Below are 20323 nucleotides of genomic sequence, written 5' to 3'. Positions count from 1 at the left end.
CAATTACAATAAAAGTAAATTATAATTACAAGTTAAATATTACCTTGTTATAAATGAAGTTTTGTAACCCATTGTGTTATCTATGCCTGGGAATGGCTCAACAATTTTCTACACAGGATTTGTCCTCTACTTTCTATCCTCTTATTTTCTCTGTGTGCTGCTCTCTGATTTTCTGCTTTGTTCAAACCTCTTTCTTTGCCCCACTTTGTGTGAATAACCTTATGTGTTATCTACCCTAGCTCTCCATTCTCTATTCTCCTCTCTACTATCCACCTCTGTTCTCTTTTCTTTTTGATCCAAGGTCTTAGTTCTCTTCTCTGAGGACTTTGTCCTCTGTCCTTTTTCTCTGCTACACTTGGTGTATATTTTCTTTTGAGTTCTTTACACCCTCTATACAACCTTCTCACTTTTGTGTTCTATCTTCCTCACCTTCTTGATGTACCTTTTTATCTTCTCTGCTCTACCTTCTTAGTCCTCTAATTTATACTCTCTTCTTTGGCTTTTATCTCCCACTTATCTCCTCTTAACCTTCTGATTATTCTACATGTAGTCTCTTCTATAGTGTTATACATGCACTAGTATCATGTTATACACACCTGCGTAAAATGCTTTTTTGTGCCCTCTTCTATTCTTTTTTTTCTATAACCTTTATTTTTATAGAGCTTCTTCACCTACATGCCTACCTCACTCTCTTCACTTTTCTTTCTTCGCCTCTTTTCACACTTCTCTCACTTTTTATTTATCTACACACATCGATAATTTTCCCTCCAAAAAATATCTTCTCTAGCTTTCAAGAAAAAATCCACCTCACTAGCTAATTTGATCCTCTATACATTCCTTTTAGATAGATAGCCGCCATCATTAAATGCATCCTCTTGGTAGTCATTTGTGTTCAGATTATTCTATAATGTTTAGATTACTACTCTTAGTAGTCTTAGGTTTGATATATCATTCGTAGATCTTCTCGAGCCTTCAAGAATCTACCACATAGATTTATTGGCCACCCTCATTAAAAGCATCTCCTTCCCTTCTTGGTACAATCTCTGAGAATAGATCATTGCATTTAGTAATCTTCACCTGTCGTGTGTTGTGACATCTCATCTTCTAAATATTATCTTATTTCCTCGAGCCTCAGACTTGATCTTCTACTGGTTCTTTATTAAATACGACCACCATTCTCAATCCTCAGGTGATCTTATATGAACAATCAGGTAGCAACCAATCACTATTAGCAATATCTGATTCATCCTGTATGTGCCACATCCTCCACATCTATTTTTATGTCATCAGGTCAAACTTGGTCAACTATATATGTGGACCGTGTGTTGGTGTGTTCCGTAGATCGACTAACACCACAAGTTATGCACTTTAGAAAAATATTTCTTCTTGCAGGTTGGCGAGATACATCACCTTCTACCATTTTAGTTATTCGACGAGCTCATTTTTCCAAATTCCTTCTTGCAGTGGGGTGGCAAGATCTACCGTTACCCTTTTATCTTTTCAATCCTACATTGTTTTCTCTTAGGCTATCTTACCCTTGTGGGCTGGTGGGATGCATCACTTTTCTTCATTTCATGTTACCTCGTGAGATTTTCCCTTCTTTGTTTTCCTCAGTGCGAGATAGCTGTGGCCTTAACTTGCTTCACTTCTAGTTTCCCCACATGTTCACCTTTATACAAATCTCCATGGTGCGGGATAGCAGGAGCGACCTCTTAATTTGTTCTTTGTTTCCTCATACGACCTTTTCACTTTGGCTTTCTTGGTGTGGGATAGTGGGGACATTGGGGCTTCACTTAGCGAGCCTGGGTTATAGCACGTGCATTCATGGAATACTAAAGAATCCCCCTATTTTCAAAAAATATTGCCCTAAACTCCCTTTTTGTCACCCCTTCCCAATACATCGCTCGAATTAAAGGCCCCCTATTTTTACCATATATTATAGTTTTTCATAGTTGGAATTAAAAACCCCCATATTTTCCCTGATAGGCAATATATTGCACCTTCATTTTTGGGATATTAAAGCCCAAAATATGAATGGATGTTATATAATATTGCTTAGCCAGTGAATCCCCCATGAGCAGGGAACACCTTTTGCTTCACTTTGATGTTATCCTATAGGGTTATTTTACTTCCATCCTTCATGCTACAGGATAGTAGGGAACGCCGAGCTTATCTAACTTGTAACCCCATGTGGTCGTTTCTCTTTTCTTTACTCACTGCAGGATGGTGAGGGTAACACACCCGTCGTGTTATTGACATTCCTGTCATAGTTTAGTAGTAACCTTTAGTCAATGTAGAGAGTTGACTACAAGCTAACGATAGTGATAACACAATGTGTTATGCGCTCCCTATAACAGTGTGTGATTGGCACTCCCTGTAATTGCATGTGACTAACATTGTGTGTTAGCATAACTATGATTGTACTGTTTGAGTCAAACCAATTTACTCAAATCCTTACCAACTCAATGGCCTATGTCTTCTTGTCCAATCTGCAAATCCCAATAACACATCCCATGCTTTCTTTCTATATCTTCTTGTGTGACTAACACACTGTGTTTTCTTATGCTACAACAACACTTTTTCTCTTAGTCAAACCTGTTTGCCCCATGCCATCAAAATTATATGGCCTTGGTCCTTTATCCACCTACAAGTCCAATAGCTTACTCCATTTTCCTCTTTATCTTACTTGAGACCATTGAATCCATGCATCCTCCATGCATATTCATTCAACCTGCACAACCCTGCTAACCTAATGCAACACCATATCATCTAATTTGATCTTCCTTTGAGACACTCATCATCCAACATCTTTGTACTTTTCCAACCTGAGACAAAACAACTTCTATCAATCTACCCTTCATCTAGGACATTTATCATCTTGCCTCTTTGTCCAATGGATGTCTCTGCATGCCTTTGCATCTCTAACTAGTGAGTGTCTCTACATCACCATCCAGTGGGTGTGGATCTATCACTTTGCATATTATCTATCAAGCTACACTAGTTCTTTGTGGTACTTATCCTCTTTGCATCTCTATCCACTGCATCTTCTCAACTATTGACACCAATGACAATCTAATGCCAGCATATATATTATTCCAAATATCAAAGACAAACTCTCACAAGGGGTGCTCATTGATCTAGTGTGTATGGTAAATGTGACTACTGACGAACAACTTTATATTTCACAATTTGTATCAAGTAACCTATGGTAATTTTGATGTTATGGTTAAGGAATATGATGGTTTCTCTTGTCCTACTATTGGTTCTACTACTCTTCCCATTGAGGTTTTTGCTAAGTTCTTAGATGCCATAGTTACTATTATTCTTATATTGGATCAATTTTGTGTGAAGTTGGGACATCTATCTCTCTTCCATGAAAGCTATCCCTTATACAATTCACAAATGTTTGAAATTCCCTCATCATGGCACTATTATAACAACTAATCATAGCCTTTACCAACCCACAATGAAACATGAAAATTTCACTCTTGGTTACTTTTGGCCTAAACAAATTTAACCTCTTAAGCCTCGAAATTATATCCTTTTCTTATTTTACCAAAAATGGAAAAGGGAGATGATCATGTCCTTTAGTAAACCTATGGACCCTACACCTATGCATATCCCTCCTTATAATGGACCTTGTATTCTTCCTACTCCTATTCCTCCTATATATTCCTCAGTCTCACCTCCTACTTCATATAAAAGAAAGTTATTGGCATCAATTCTACTTCATCCTGTTGGGGTTTCCTCCATTCCTCCCCCTATAAGGAAAGAAAAGAAGCCTATGTCCATTGATCCTCAACCTTCACAAGTCTTAAGTAAACCTAAAAGGAATCATTATTTAAGAGAACATTGATGAAGATTTCATGCTAAGGCTCGTGAGCTTTCTTTCCAAACCATTTCCTCTCCAAAGACACCAAATGTCGACTTGGTCCCATTTGTCGAAACTTTGCCTAACCCTAGGGAGGAAGTTCAAATCAAATCACTTAAATTAAAAATACTTAATAAAAATGATGGTTCAACTCCTTTTCATGTTAGAGATCATATTTTTATTAATCTAGTTGATGATAATGTTATTCAGGCTAATAATGTTGATTCTAATTATTCTAATGACATGTATGAGCTTGTTAAGATTAATCATGAGTTAACTTCACATTTTTTAAGAACATTAACCATAGATCCTAGTGAAAAACAAAGTGACTAATCCTTAGAGCACTATCCTTATTTGGAACTTGTAGTAGCTCCATCTATTGTGCTTGAAGTTTCTCCTCTTGCATCTTGTCCACCATCCCTAGATGATTTGAAGAAAGATTGGGAGGCAAAATGATTTGCTTGACTAGCTTCATTTGTGTCATAGATTATCTTTTGTGTGTTTTCTTGTTCATAATGTGCTTCCACCTTGATGTGTTTCTTGACTTTTTTTTGTATTATGTTATGTTCTCTTTGGATGACCCTTATTTTTTATTAGAGGAAACTAGGTTTAGAAGGGACTTGAAACCCTTTTATAAAAAAATAAAGTACTAGCAACTAAAGAAAAGACAATAAAAAATAGCTAGGTGAACACTAACCAAAAGAAGACCAAACATGGGTCAACACACCCTACATAGCTATAAATTTTTCAATAATTCTTCATTGTTCTAAATAACATTAGCATTAATATTTAAAAAATTATGAACAATGCTATCTAGGGAGCCCTTACATTTATCCCTACTATAAGTCTTGGAAAAAGGAATAGAAACATGACTCATGCCTAGGTCATAGTTCATAGCCATGTCTTTCTTTTCTTTACTTCTCACACTCCTTAAAGGAGAATTCAAATTACCTTTGGAGAGACCTTGAAGTGCTTGAGCCTATTTATTCAACTATTTAAGCCTACCTTTGTTGTTGTGTATTTCTGAAACCATTATATCATTTTCTATAGAAAGAGTATTTATCACATTGCCCTATCTTTGCTCTGACTTGTAAATGAGCTTGCATAGAGACCTGCAAGAGATAGAAGCTGAGAACACATAAAAAATTAAACTAGGCCAATAAAACATGCCAATATCTTTGTATATAGACACTCTACTATTACATGCCATAATGGGAAATGATAGGTCATTATTTCCCTTTGCACAAGCTGAAAGAGAAAGGGAGGCTTTCAAGGATCTGGTAACCCACTGAGACCAACAACCAAGAAATGATGAAGAGAAAAACCAAGAGAGTGACCAAAGATTCAAAAAATGGGACCAAATGTCTTTGGAATAAGAACGCTCAAAGAGGATATGAAAAGAGTTTTTTGCATCTTCTTTACACAAAAACCATCTATTAGGAATAGAAAATACCCTTTTACAAAGATTATCAATCATAAGAATCTTGTTTTGAACTTGTAGCCAGAAAAAAAATATTAACTTTGGGTATATTCAAAGGACTCTAGACCAAATCCAAAAAGGGTTGGGGACATTGCACCTCAATCTACAGCTTGTTGGATGACCCTTGTTACTCTTTTGGTTCAAGTTAATAAATAGATTGAATTATTGTCAAATTCTTCTATTTGTATCTCAATTCTTCTATATGTCGATCTATGTTATGTCTACATGTGCTATTGTTTGTAAATGTACCTTGTGTTGTTGTCTACACTATTTATGAGACATGTTTGATTGCTCATATTGATGAGAGTTGGCTATGGAATAAGAGGTTGTGTCATGTTAATTTTGATTGTATTGTTAAGATCAGTTCAACTAAGGCAGTCAAATATATACCTAAGATTATGAAGCCTCATAATCCGGTATATAAGGAATGTCAATTGGGTAAGCAAGTCAGAAGTTATTTTAAAATCATACATGATAAATCTAATGATGTACTTGATTTGATTCACACTGACTTATGTGGTCCAACAAGGACTCTAGAAGATTTCAAGGTGAGGTATTTCATGCTGATTATTGATGACTATTCTAGAATGATGTGGGTGACTTTTCAGAGGGAGAGATCTGAAGCTTTTGAGAAATTCAAGATCTTTAAAGTGAAGGTTGAAATAGAAACTAGATTGAAAATCATATGTCTAAGATCAAATCATGGCGGTGAGTTCACTTCTCATGAATTTAACAGTTATTGTGAGACAAATAGAATCACGAGACAACTATCTGCACCTAGGACTCCTCAACAAAATGGAGTAGTTGAAAGAAAGAACATAACCATTTTGGATGCAGCTAGATTTATGATGATGGAAGCCAAATTGCCTCATATCTACCGGAGAGAAGAAATGAGTACAACAGTCTACACACTGAACAAAGCTCACATTAAAGGTGAAACCGGTAAGACCCCTTATGAACTATGGCTTGGACATATACCTACTATTAAGTATTTTAGAATTTTTGGAAGTAAATGCTATATCAAAAGAAATGATTCAATTGGAAAGTTTGATCCTAGATGTGATGAAGGGATATTTCTTGGTTATTCAATTTAGAGAAAAGCATATAGATGTTATAACAAAATATTGCGGAAAATTGTGGAAAGTGCTAATGTGAAAGTGGATGAACAGTACAAAAACTATTCTATATCATATGACAGGGAACCAGTTGTGGAAATGATCATAACTGAACCAACAATGCCTCAACTGATACATGAAGGTGAAATAGTTACACCGGTACAATCAGAAAATTCAACTGTGACTGATGATTAGAGTGGTGAACTTGAAGTTCAAAAGACTCCAAGGTATGTAAGATTAAATCATTCTGGAGATCAAATTATTGGAGATAGGAACAAGGGAGTAATGCCACGAAGAAAAATGGCAAATGAAAAGGTATATCTTATTTCTCAAGTTGAACCAGCAATTGTTATTGAAGATTGTAAGGATAAACATTGGTTAAAGGCTATGTAAGATGAATTAGATTAAATAGAGAAGAATTAAACTTGGTCTTCAGTTTCTCAGCCTAAAAATAAGAATGTTATTGGAACTAAATGGGTTTTTAGAAATAAACTGAATGAGGATGGTCAAGTTATAGAGAACAAGGCTAGATTGGTTTGTAAAGGATATTCTCAAATGGAAGGAATTGATTATGGTGAGACATTTTCACCTGTAGCTAGAATTGAAGCTATTAGGCTATTTCTTGCCTATGCAACTTATAAGAACTATAAGGTTTATCAAATGGATGTGAAATGTGCATTTTTGAATGGTGAGCTTGAGGAAGAAGTTTACATTGAGCAACCTGATGGATTTACACTGACAGATGACAAAGACATGGTTTGCAAATTGAAGAAAGCTCTATATGGTTTGAAACAGGCTCCTAGAGCTTGGTATGCAAGGTTGGATAAATATCTTTTGAAGCTTGGTTTTACTAAAGGCAGTGCTGATAGTAATCTATATTATAAGATCACTGATAATGATATTCTGATTATTGAAATCTTTGTTGATGATATCATTTTTGGAGGAGAAGATAAATTGTGCATGGAATTTGCTAACAACATGAAGAATGAATTTGAAATGTCCTTGATTGGTGAGATGAAATGTTTCTTAGGTTTGCATATTACTCAAACTGACAAAGGCATTTTTATCTATCAAACTAAGTATCTGAGGGAATTGTTGAAAAAGTTTGGTATGGAGAATCCCAAAATGCTAAGTACTCCTAGGGCTACATGTGAGAAATTATCTATCAAGGATACTTCTTCATCGGTAAATTCGACAAGGTACAAATATATGATTGGTGGTCTGTTATATCTAGACTAGACTTGATATTATGAATGCAGTAATTATTGTTTCAAGATATCAAAGTAATCCTAAAGAAAATCATGAATCTCCAGTAAAGAGGATATTCCGGTATTTGCAAGGAACAACAAAATATGGCTTATGGTATTCCCAAAATGATGATTTCACTTTATGTGCATATACTGACTCAGATTGGGTAGGTGATACTGATGACATAAAAAACACTTATGGTGGAGCTTTCTTTCTTGGAAAGAAAGTGGTTTCATGGATAAGAAAAAAACAATCATGCATTTCTTTATCTATTGTAGAAGCTCAGTATGTTGCAGCAACAACTAATTGCACTCAAGTTTTGTGGATGAAGCAAATGTTGAAGGATATCTGGGTAAATTGTAGTGAACCAGTAGTTATCTACTGTGATAACTCTGCAACTATTGACATGTCCAAGAACCCAGTATTTCACTCTAAGACTAAGCATATTTCAATAAAGTATAACTTTTTAGAGGACAAGGTAGAAGCAAAGGAAGTCAAACTGGTTTATGTGAACACTAAAGACATTTTGTAGACATATTCACTAAATTGCTATCTAAGTAATCATTTGAATACTTGAGAGACAGGTTAGGGGTTTCTGCCCCTCAAGTAGAAACTTGATTGATGAAGTTTGTCATCAGTCCGATATGCATTATCAGGAACATTATCCATTCCAGCACTGATGAATGGTGCTACCACTTAGGGGGAGTAGTCAGCTTTGAGATTCAGAGGTTTATATCATTGCTTTGATATTTTTGTCCAGTTTTTGGCATTAATATCAAAGGGGGAGAGATATTGATGTGAAAATAAAAGAAAAGTTGTATACATTGGGGAGAGAGATTTGTTCAGAGCCTTACAAAGATATCATTCACTAGGGGAGAGCTATTGATTGTTGGTTGTCTTCCACAGGGGGAGACTTGTTTGGCATTTCTTGGTGCTTAGATGTTTTTCACATCTAGTCTTGCCATCAATGCCAAAGGGGGAGATTGTTGGCATTATGGTAAATTGATTATGTGTGGCATTGATATTTTGTCATTGATGTCAACACTAGTTGTTACTGGCTGACAAACTTACACTGACTGATATGGATGGTTACCGATATAAGATCTAGTGTTACCGGCAAAAGAGATTATATGGTTGGCACTTCTAGCATGTTTGGATCAGTAAAGTATATTGGATTTCATGTGTTATATGATCCATAAGCATGTTTTGGTCAGTTGATATTGGCTTGATAATTAGATGTTATCATACACACTGGTAAACCCTCACCGACACTAGCTTAAGGCTTTATCGATAGATCTTTCATTGAGGAATCATGATAGGATGCACAATTAGCATTGGTGTAGATTCTTTGAGGATTTCAGGATGTTGAAGATGTTCGTTGATTGTAATTCAATTTCTTGAAGACATTTCTTTGGCATGGTGGACCCAGAATAGGTTTGGTACCTATCTAGGTTATGGACCGATATCATGCTAGTGTGTACTCTACACGTTACCTAGATGATTTGAGATGTTTTATGGATTTGTTATTATTGTTTTGATCTTAAACCGACATGGCATATCATTTTAATAAGGAGTTATGTAATAATATTATTGTAATATCTTTAGGTGGCTGACCTAATTGGTTTAGGCCTTAGGGTTTGTATAAATAAGAGGTAGAAACTTTTTGTAAAGTATCATGGTTGTTTAAAAGGTCATGGTCAAGGAATGTAATGTGCGAATATTATAATATCATTAGGCAGAGGAGTTGATCAATCATTGGTGATCGGATTGGTTTCAGAAGAGGATTTAGTCCTCCGACTTTGAGCTTAATCGGGACTGTAATCAGGCATAGTAGATGCTATTTCCAATAGTTCACTCTATTGGATTGTTGTCCATTTATCTTGAGAAGGTTGTAGCCTCTCTATAGTCAGTGAGACTCTTTTGTAATGAGCGATACACTCTAGGCAGTGTGCCTTCCTACAAGTGTAGTCCCCTCATTGTAACACATACTTTCTACAAAAGTATCATCTGACTGTGGGTAGGCTTCCAACCGTGGTTTTTCCATTTCTGGGTTTTCCACGTACAAATCATGGTGTTATGTGGTATGATTTCTTTGCATTGATTATCTGGTTAATTGTCAAGTTGTATTGTTTACCGGTATCTGTTTCTACTAGCATCTGTATGTTCTTTATCAGTACTTAATCTGTTTAAGGTTATATTGTGGATTAAAAGTTATAATCTATTAACAATTGATTCACCACCCCCGCCCTCTCAGTTATTCACTAGTTATCCTAACATATTCCTTGTCACAATAATCCAGAGCACCAAATCCATAACCTAAAATATCTAGATGTATCTTAGCAACATATCCAAACCACAGGAATAGATATGTAACATAAAAGATTTGGGAAGCAAATCTCTCAACACAACTGAATAGAAAACTCAACAACACTTATACCAATCAGTCACTAATGAAAACCAAAGCATGTTGACATCAATGAAAACACATAAAAATATCATTGTAATCAACTTTGCAACAATCTCTTCCTTTGTCATTAATGATAACACATAAACAACAAATACAACAACTCTCATACTAGAATTAAGAAACTAGTCCATTTCACGTTCTCTTCCCTTTTGCCAAATATATTATATTTGCATTCTCTCCCCCTTTGCAATCAAGGAAAAATGATCAGATACAAGAACCGTCAGCTCATTCTATTCAACTCTTCAAAAATTTGCAACTGCACCAAGCTCTCCCTAAGAGGTAGCATCAATTCATTAGTCTAGAATAGTAGTATTCATGAAATTTACTAGACTAATGCATCTCTATATGTATTTAGTTCAAAAAAGGAGGGGCAATAACCCCCAATTTTTCTCAAAGATATTCAAAAGTATCTCTAGCAAGAGCTTAAGTAAATATATCAATAATCTATTTCTTTGTAGGCACTTAATCAAGTTTCACTTCATTCTCCAAAACTTTCTCCCTCAAGAAGTGGTACCGAATTAAAATGTGTTTCATTCTTTAATGCATTACCAGATTCTTAGAAATACTTATTGCTTGGTATTGCCACAAAATATAGAAATAGGTTCACCAAAAAATATTCCAATATCCTTCAAGGTTCTTTTAATCCATAATACCTTTGTACAACAAGTAGAAACAACAATATACTTAGTTTCAATAGTAGATAGTGATACTGAATCTTTTTTCTTACTTTTCCAAGCAACCAATTGGGGTCCAAGGAAAAATGCTCTCCACTAGTAATTTTCCTGTCATCCACACAAACAACCCAATCTACATCTATCTAGGCAATAAGAATGAAATTATATCTCTTAGGATACCATAGACCATAGTCTTTTGTTCCTTTTAGGTATCTAAAAATTATTTTTACAGCAACAACATGTGTCTCTCTAGGGTCTTGCTAAAATATAGCCACAAGACAAACAACATGCATGATATTTGGTCTAGTAGTAGGCAAATACATCAATCCTCCAATCATTGATCTATATACACTTCAGTTAGTCTTCTATGATTCCACATATTTTTTTCAACTTACAACTAGTAGCCATAAGAGTACATATAGGTTTAGCATTTTCCATTCTAAACTTCTTCAACATTTCTTTGACATACTTAGACTGTGAAATAAATATATTATCATCTTTCTGATTAACTTGTAAACCAAGAAAGAAACTCATCCCCCCAATCATAGACATTTCAATCTCTTCTTGCAAATCTAATAAAAAAACTTCTTGGACATATCATCATTTCCTCCAAAGATTTTATCATCCACATAGACAACTACAATTAAGATGTCACTTTCTACAACCTTAAAATAGACATTACTATTAGTAGTACCTTTTTGAAATCCTTAGTTTAGCACATACCTATCAAGCCTTTCATACCAAGATTTTGGAGGTTTCTTTAGTCCATACAATACCTTCTTTAGTTTATAGACCATATCTAGAGTGTTTGATATATTGAATCCTTTTGATTGTTCTATTTATACTTCCTCTTTCAATTCTCCATTTAGGAATGTAGACTTCATATCCATCTAATAGACCTTGAAATCCTTGTTTGCCGCAAAAACTAAAAACATTCTGATGGCTTCAATTATTTCTACAAGAGCATAAGTCTCCTCAAAATCTATTCCTTCTACTTGTGAGTAGCCTTTACATACAAGTCTTGATTTGATTCACACCGCGTGACCATTCTCATCTAGTTTGTTTCGAAATACCCATTTATTTCCCATCACATTATTATCAGCTAATCTTGGGACAAGTTCCCAAGTTTTATCCTTCTCAATTTTTTCTAATTATTCTTTCATAACTTTCTTCCAATGCTGATCACTACAAGCATCCTTTACTATTTTTATTTTTGTTTCTAAAATTAATCACAAGTTCACCTGTTCTTCAATAGTTTTACTTCTTGTGATAACACCTCTATTATTGTCTCCAATAATCTGTTTCTCTAAATTATTCTTCTACACATACCTTAGAGTCTTAGGAGAAATTTATGGAGCATCATCCTTATCATCATGTACCTCTATTTCTTTAGTCTTTTCTTCTTCTTCTTTTTTGGTAGACTCATCAAATTCATATCCTATCTCTACAACTATGTCCTTCGAAGTGTCTTCATCAACCTATACATTCATACTTTCAAGAATTCTTCTTAGTCTTTTTTTATAATATTTGTAAGCTTTGCTTTTAGTAGAGTAGCCAAGAAAAATACCTTCAACTACTCTTGTGTCAAAATTTCCTAAATTTTCCTCATCTCTCCTAATATGACATATACTTCCAAATACTCTAAAATATTTCATAGATGGATTCCTTCCATACCAAATTTCATAATATGTCTTCCCATGATTCCTTATAATCTGTACTTTGTTAAGAGTGTATAATGTGGTGTGTATTTCTTCCTTCCAGTAGATTTTTAATAGACTTGATTCATTCATCACTGTTCTGGTAGCCCCCTAAATTGTTCTATTCATCCTCTCAACTACAACAATTTTTTGTGGTGTTCTAGGAGCAGATAAGTGTCTTCTTATCCCATGATTCTTACAAAAGTTATTGAATTAATTAGAAGTAAACTCTCCTCCTCTATTAGACCTCAAGCATTTGATTTTTCTATCCATCTCATTTTCAACCATGACCTTGGGGTCAGTGCAAGAAGATGAGTCCACTTTTTGGCCAAAAAGTGGAAGTGTTTTCCCTGATTTTCAGATTTTGTCTCATTTGAGCTTAAATTTTGAAACACTTAGAGATTGAATCTTGGAAAAAGTCAGTAATATAAAAGATAGCCCTCTGAGTGTAGTTTCCAAATATATAATTTATTTTAATACCCACATAATAAAAAATAACTTTTTAAATGGAGTTCTGAAAACTATGTTTTAAAAATGCCTGTTTCAGGACCATACCATGCATGTGTACGACCCACACTTTTTGACACAATTAAAATTATTTTCTCAAACCGTTTTGGAAAATGGTTTGTAACACACTGAAGATTGATGAGCATATTTTTTTGTATTTTTTTTTCTAATATTTTTTTTTTAATTAATTTTTTAATGGCCGTAATTATCTTTTTAAAAATTTGACGTGTACGACCCACATAATTTGATGTAAACTTAACATTTTTTGATTTTTTTTTTTTTCAAATACAAAAGATTTTTGTGTAGATTGATGACATATAATTTTTTTTCCAAAATTCTTTAAAATAAAAAAGTTATTAAATTAACAAAATTAGTTAATATTTCAAATTTATGGACCCGATTTAGTATAAATTAAATGAAAAATAGTTAAAATAATCAATTTTTAAATAAATTTACATATTTAGAATCTAGACAGTATAATCTGAAATGGGTTTTAATTTCGTATAAAAATTCTCTAATTAGAGGCGCGTAAACTATTTTTGAAGTTCATATTTGTGCTTTCATTCATGGAGATTTGAATTTGCAGGTCTATGTCTTAGGTGTGGCCATCCCAGGCCTATCCCGGGCCTAATCCCGAGCCAAGTGGCGGGTTGTGGAATCAACTTCCACAAAACGGGCCCCCGTTTTCAAACAAGGGCGGATTGTGGAAAAAAAGGAAAAATGCCATTTAGAAACGGGGGCCCGCTTTTAAACAAAACGGGGGCCCGTTTTTAGAAACGGGCCCCCGTTTTTTAAAACGGGCCCCCGTTTCTAAAAAACGGGCCCCCGTTTTGTTTAAAAGCGGGCCCCCGTTTTATAACAAAACGGGGGCCCGTTTTTAAACAAAACGGGCCCCCGTTACCTTTCGGCTCGGGAGCCCGAAGCACAAACGGGCCCCCGTTTTTTGAAAACGGGCCCCCGTTTATAAGAGCGCATTTTCCAATGCGCAGACTTTCGCGAATTTGTGACTCATTACCTTGCACTTGCCCCTTGAATTTATTAAACATTTCTGGAGCTTCAGATTTTTCTTTTAAGAAAGTAACCCAAGTCATTATAGAGTAATTATCAATTAAGAACATGAAATACTTGTCACCTTGTTGACTTCTAGATCGAGTCAGTCCACAAAGATCAGTGTGCACTAACTCCAATAGTCTAGTATAATATTGTTCCTTAACTTTGAAAGTTCTCCCTATTTATTTTCCAACTTGACATTTTTTTGCAAATAGCATTGGTAGGTTTTGTTTGTTGGATATTGTCGCTGCTAGGATATTTTGTTCTCATTGATGTTAACATATTCCTATGTTTTGGTGTTGCAGAGAATTGTTTGGTGTTTCGGTGATTGCATTGAGTTGATATAGTTAATTTATCTATTTGAGATGCTAAAATAATTCATTCCTTATTTATTTCGGAGATCCGGAAGTTTACTTGATCACATTATTTGATCCAGTTTGTAGTTCAGTCTTTTTGTGCAGTGGCTGGTAGAGTTTGGTATTTGATCCAGTGAGCTCCTGTATGATTATATCTTTAGTTGCAGATTTGGGAGAATGTTTTGGATGTTCATGTGTATCTTCATTTTAGATGGTTCATGATTTGGTGCTCCACAGGCTATCTTTCTAGTCTGAATTATTGTTGTTGAGTGTTCCTATGAGTTAGCATGTTTATCAATGAAGATTTGAATAAGTGGTGTTGGTGCAGCTATTGCTGATGGTTCTAATGTTCTTCTTGGTGTTTCCTGATCATGTCCTATTTGTTTTGGTGGTCTGCAATGATTCTTTTGCATCTTCTTGGTGATTTTGTTGATCTAGTGATATTCTTCATGTTATTCAGTATTCTTGGTGGTGTAACGTGTTGTAGTTGTTCTTGGTGAGATTTCCCGTGGTGATGCATGTTTGGAGATGGGATTTAGGTCCATGCTATGTCATATATGTCATCATTTTGGTCCAATGGTTGATTTATGTATCATGAGATGTAGTTTTTTAATTAAGAATTGAGGGTTTGACGATCTTGTAGTCAAGGTTGATGATTTGTATATATAGGTGGTATAGTCATGTAATTTGTGTGTTGATGGTGTGTCTGCATTATCAGAGGGTGGTGTACATGTGCATAAGAAAATTTATCCGTCAGTGTGGTGTCTTGAGTAGAGATTGTTGCGAGGCAAATAAATGTTCTTAACCGTAACTATCATCAGGCATAAGGAGATGCTATATTTGTAGTTCATGTGATCCAGATTGTAGTTTGAATCTTATTTTAAGGTAGTGAGCCTAACTTGAGGGTTAGAGCTTTCTGGGTCATCTTATTTTGAGGAATGAGCTCTAGACAGTGTGCTTGAATACATGTATATTCCCCATTGTAATATTTACACATACTACTGCAGAGTATCATCTTATTGTGGGTACGTTCCCACAATGGTTTTTTCCTTAACTAGGGTTCGACGTCAAAATATTGGTGTTATGTGTGTTGGTGCTATTGTGTTGATCTTTGTTCTTGCTGTAATTGTTTAGATCTAAGATTGTGCTTAATTTTCTTAATCCGGTGAAAACTTATTCACCCCCCCTTCTCAGTTTTCCTTCTTGGTTGTTGCTAACATTGTTAACATCAAAAAATATCTCACAACATGAATTGAACTAAGCCTCACTAGATTATCAAAATTAAGGTGACACATCCTCTGATACCATAGACAACTCTCAGTAATTTGTACCATCAGACAATATCTACCAACAATCTTCAACTGATATACATTTTCATCTTCCCTCTTTCCTGTTGTAATCAAGGTTCTAGATCTTTTCCTAATATCACACCCATCATCCTAAAAAATAAGATTATATCCATTTCCACATATTTGACCAAAACTCAAAAGGTTATGATTCTAGTCTTTAACATAAAAAACATTGTCAATATTATGTATGCCATCAAAGCTGATTGAACCAATTCCAATTATCCCAAATATCTGATCATCTCCAAATCTAAAAAATCCTCCATCAAATTTTTCAAGATTTACAAAATTACTCTTGTCACTAGTCATATGATTTTAACATCCACTATCAATAATCCATTCATCCTTATATCTTCTAAGATGAAAATAAGATACAACAATAACTTCTATTTTACTAGCATCTTCTAGATCTTTTTCCTTCATAGCTTTAGTAGGGTTAGCATAACAAGATTCTTCCTTTATATCCAAGAACGAACATTCACTTTCTTCTTCATAATTAGATTCATCATCATAAATATTTGCATCTTCTTTAAAATAATAAGCCTTTTTATTGAATTTTCATTTGAATTCCTTATTCCTTTGATTTGCAATTATATCAAGAGATCTAGAGGCATAATGATGTATCTTTCCACAACCGAAACATTTAAAGTAAAATTTACCTTTTTACTTTCCAGTTCCTTTCTTCATCCTTCTCACAAAGTTTTCCTTAATCTCATCAAATTTTTCTTCAGTAGATTCCTCATCTTTCATTGATCTAGTAGCCTTAGATGTTGTCTATGTTCTTGCACTAGTAGTACATAAATATCTCATCTTTAAAGAAAGTAAAGAGCCATAAAAGTATTCTCTAGTTTACTTACTACGATTATGTGATTCTTCTATTGCTGAAACTTTGGAGATATAAGGTTTAGTAAGAGTAATGAGTACCTTTTGTTGGACATTGTTGCTACTAGGATATGTTGTTGTCATTGATGTCAACATATTCCTTTGATTTGTTTCTCTGGTAGTTGCAAATTGGTTTATTGGGATCATGGTTTGGTTTATGGAGTATTTATAGTACCATTACATATTTTTGTATTGGTTACAGTGATCTGAAAGCTTAATTAATCATATCATATGATCCGGTTTACAATTTGATTTTTCTGATCAGTGCTTTGCAGAGTTCGGTATTTCCTCGAGTATATACCGGTGTGAACAGATCTTGAGTTGATATTTTGAGAGATTGTTTGGGATGTTATTATGTATCTTCATTTCAGATGGTTCAATATTTGGTGCTCCGCAAGTTATCTTTCCTTGTGACAATTGTTGTTGTTTGAGTATTCTTGAGTTTTAGATGTTGATTGATGAAGATTTGATAAGTGGTGTTGGTAGAGCTGTTATAGATGATTCTAATATGCTTGCTTGTGTTTCCTAATTGTGTCCTATTTTTTTTTATGGTCGGCATTGATCCTTGTGTGTGTTCTTTTTTATTTTTTTGATCCGGTGATATTCTTCGTGTTATGCTGTATTCTTGGTGGTGTAGCGTGTTGCTATTGATCTAGGCAAGATTTTTGGTGGTGATGCATGTTTGGAGATTTGATTTAGGTCCATCTTATGTCATGTATATCATTATATTGGTCCAGTGGTCGATATTTGTATCATGTGATGTTGTTTTGTAATTGTGAGATGAGGGTTTAGCTAACCTTGTTGTCAAGGTTGATGATTAGTATATATAGATTACTTATTCATGTAATTTGGGTATCGGTGAAGTTTTTGCATTATCGGATATTGGTAAAGGTGCAAAAAAGAGAATACATCTTGTAACATTGTGATTGAGCATAGATTGAGGTGTTACAGAGTAGACAAATGTGCTTAACCAAAATTGTCATTAGACATTTGGAGATGTTATTCTTTCAGTTCATGTAACCTAGATTATTGTTCTAATCTTATTGTAAGCTAGTGAACCTTCCATGAGGGTTGTAGCCTTCCATGATATTATAAGCAATGAGATCTAGCTAGTTTTCCTAAATGCATGTGCATTCCCCATTGTAATATTTACACATACTATTGCAGTGTATCATCTTATTGTGGGTAGGTTCCCACCATGGTTTTTCCCTTAACCGGGTTTTCCACGTCAAAATCTTGGTGTTGTGTGTTGTTCTATCAATTTTCTTATCTTTGTTATTACTGCAGTTAATCAGATTTGCATTTGAGGTTAAGTTTAATAATCCGGTGAAAATTGATTCACCTCCCCCCCTCTTAGTTTTCATTGATTGTTGTTGCCAATAATTGGTATCAGAGCAAGATCCTCCAGAACAAGCTTGACTTCTTAAGGAGATCCGGGATGGCAGTTGGAGGTGTTATTTTTAAGGAGAGTCTAATATTCGATGGATGTAACTATGCTATATGGAAGAACCAGATGGAGGTGCACATGATATGTCTTGGAGAGGATTACTGGAAGATTACAAAGGATGCCTATTTTGTTCCTCAGAATGGACTAGTTACTGTTGCTGAGATCAAGGATGCTGAAAATAACATTAGAGCTAAGGAAGCATTGTTGAGTGCCCTGACTGATTCTGAGATGACTAATGTGATTGGACTTCAGACTGCACATGATATCTGGGAGAAGCTTAAGACCTTGTATGAAGGAGATAAACAAGTTAAAGTTTCTAAGTTGCAGAGTTTGAAAGGGAAGTATGAGATGCTAAAGATGGGAGAAGATGAGAACATAAACTCCTTTATAGCTAAGGTGAATGAACTTGTTCTAGGTATCAGATGTGTCAGTGGAACCCTTGAAGAAGATAAATTTTTGCCAAGGTGCTGAGATAATTGCCTCCTTATGAACATAAGGTAGCTTCTATTGATGAGATCCAGAGTGTGACTACTGTGATAAGAGATATGTTGGAGAAAGAGAATTGGATGAGCTTGAAGCATTGATTGCCTCAAAATTGCCTAAGTGAGCTGGTAAGTATGATTGAAAATTGCCTCTAAAATGTTTCTCTTGAAATAAGATAGGACATTTTGATTCTAGGTGCCCAGAGAGAATGTCTAAGTATGATAGGCATGATAAAATTGACAAGCATGATAGGAATGATAGAAATGAGAAGCATGAGAAGTATGATAAGCCTTACAAGTCTAACTAAAAGTATAGGCATCAGAAGAACTATTATTATGCTACTAATGAAGGTGTTACAAATGAAGAATTAGAAGGAGATTTAATTATGTTTATCTCTATCAAAGAATATAGACCGGTACCTATTGATTCCATAAGCTTCACTATTGAGGAGAAAGCTTTAGTTGCTAAAGTTGAAGAGAAATAGGAATGCGTGATTGATAGCGGTTGTTCACATCATATGATCAGTGATAAAAGAAAATTTGTGAGTATGGAAAAGTATGATGGTGGAATAGTAAGATTCAGAGATGATAAAGCCTGTGTGATCCATGGTAGAGGTTCTATTTCCTTTGACTGTAAGCATAACACTGCTGGTGTCTTGTATGTTGAAGGTTTGAAGCATAATCTTATAAGTGTTGGACAAATGGTTGAAAAAGGTTATGATTTTCAATTCAAGAATGGAAAATGAAAGATCCTAAATGTCTTTGGTATAGAGATTGCATCAGGAACAAAGACTAAAGGTAATATCTTTCATTTGAATGCTGGTGAGAAAAGTTGCTTGATTGCTCAGACTGATGAAAGTTGGCTGTGGAATAGGATAATGTGTCATGTTAATTTTGATTCAATAATTAAGATCAGTTCTACCCAAGCTGTTAGATATTTGTCTAAAATTTTTAAGCGTGCTAATCCGGTATGTAAGGAATGTGAAATGGGAAAGAAAACAAGGATTACTTTCAAGAGTAAGCAATATACATCTTATGGATTGCTAGATCTTGTGCATACTAATCTATGTGGACCTACTGCAATAAGAAGTGTGCAGGGTGATAGATATTTCATGTTGTTGATTGATGATTATTCGAGGATGATGTGGGTTGCTTTTTTGAGGGAGAAATTAGAAGCATTGCACAAATTCAAGATATTCAAAGCAAAGGTTGACATTGAGATAGGATTGAGGCTAAAATGTTTGAGATCTAATAGAGGAGGATAATTTTGTTCTGGTGAGTTTGATTCATTATGTGAGAAGCATGGAATTAGAAGACAATTATCTGCTACTAGAACCCCACAACATAATGGAGTTGTTAAAAGGAAGAACATGACTATCTTGGATGCTGCAAGGACTATGCTGATTGAAGGGAATGTTTTGAAGATCTACTGGAGAGAAGCTATTAGCACTGTTGTTTACACATTCAACCAATTATATATAAAAGATGATACTGGTAAGACTCCTTATGAGCTATGGTTTGGTCATCTTCCTATTGTGATATATTTCATAATTTTTGGAGCAAGTGTTATATCAAGAGAGATGAGGATATAGGAAAGTTTGATGCAAGAAGTGATGAAGAAATTTTCTTGGGATATTCAACAAAGAGAAAGCCCTATAGGTGCTACAATAAGATACAAAGAAAGATAGTGGAAAGTGCAAA

The sequence above is a fragment of the Cryptomeria japonica genome, chromosome 9, assembly GCF_030272615.1.
Source record: "Cryptomeria japonica chromosome 9, Sugi_1.0, whole genome shotgun sequence".
NCBI classification, from domain to species: domain Eukaryota; kingdom Viridiplantae; phylum Streptophyta; class Pinopsida; order Cupressales; family Cupressaceae; genus Cryptomeria; species Cryptomeria japonica.
This window is presented reverse-complemented; position numbering follows the sequence as displayed.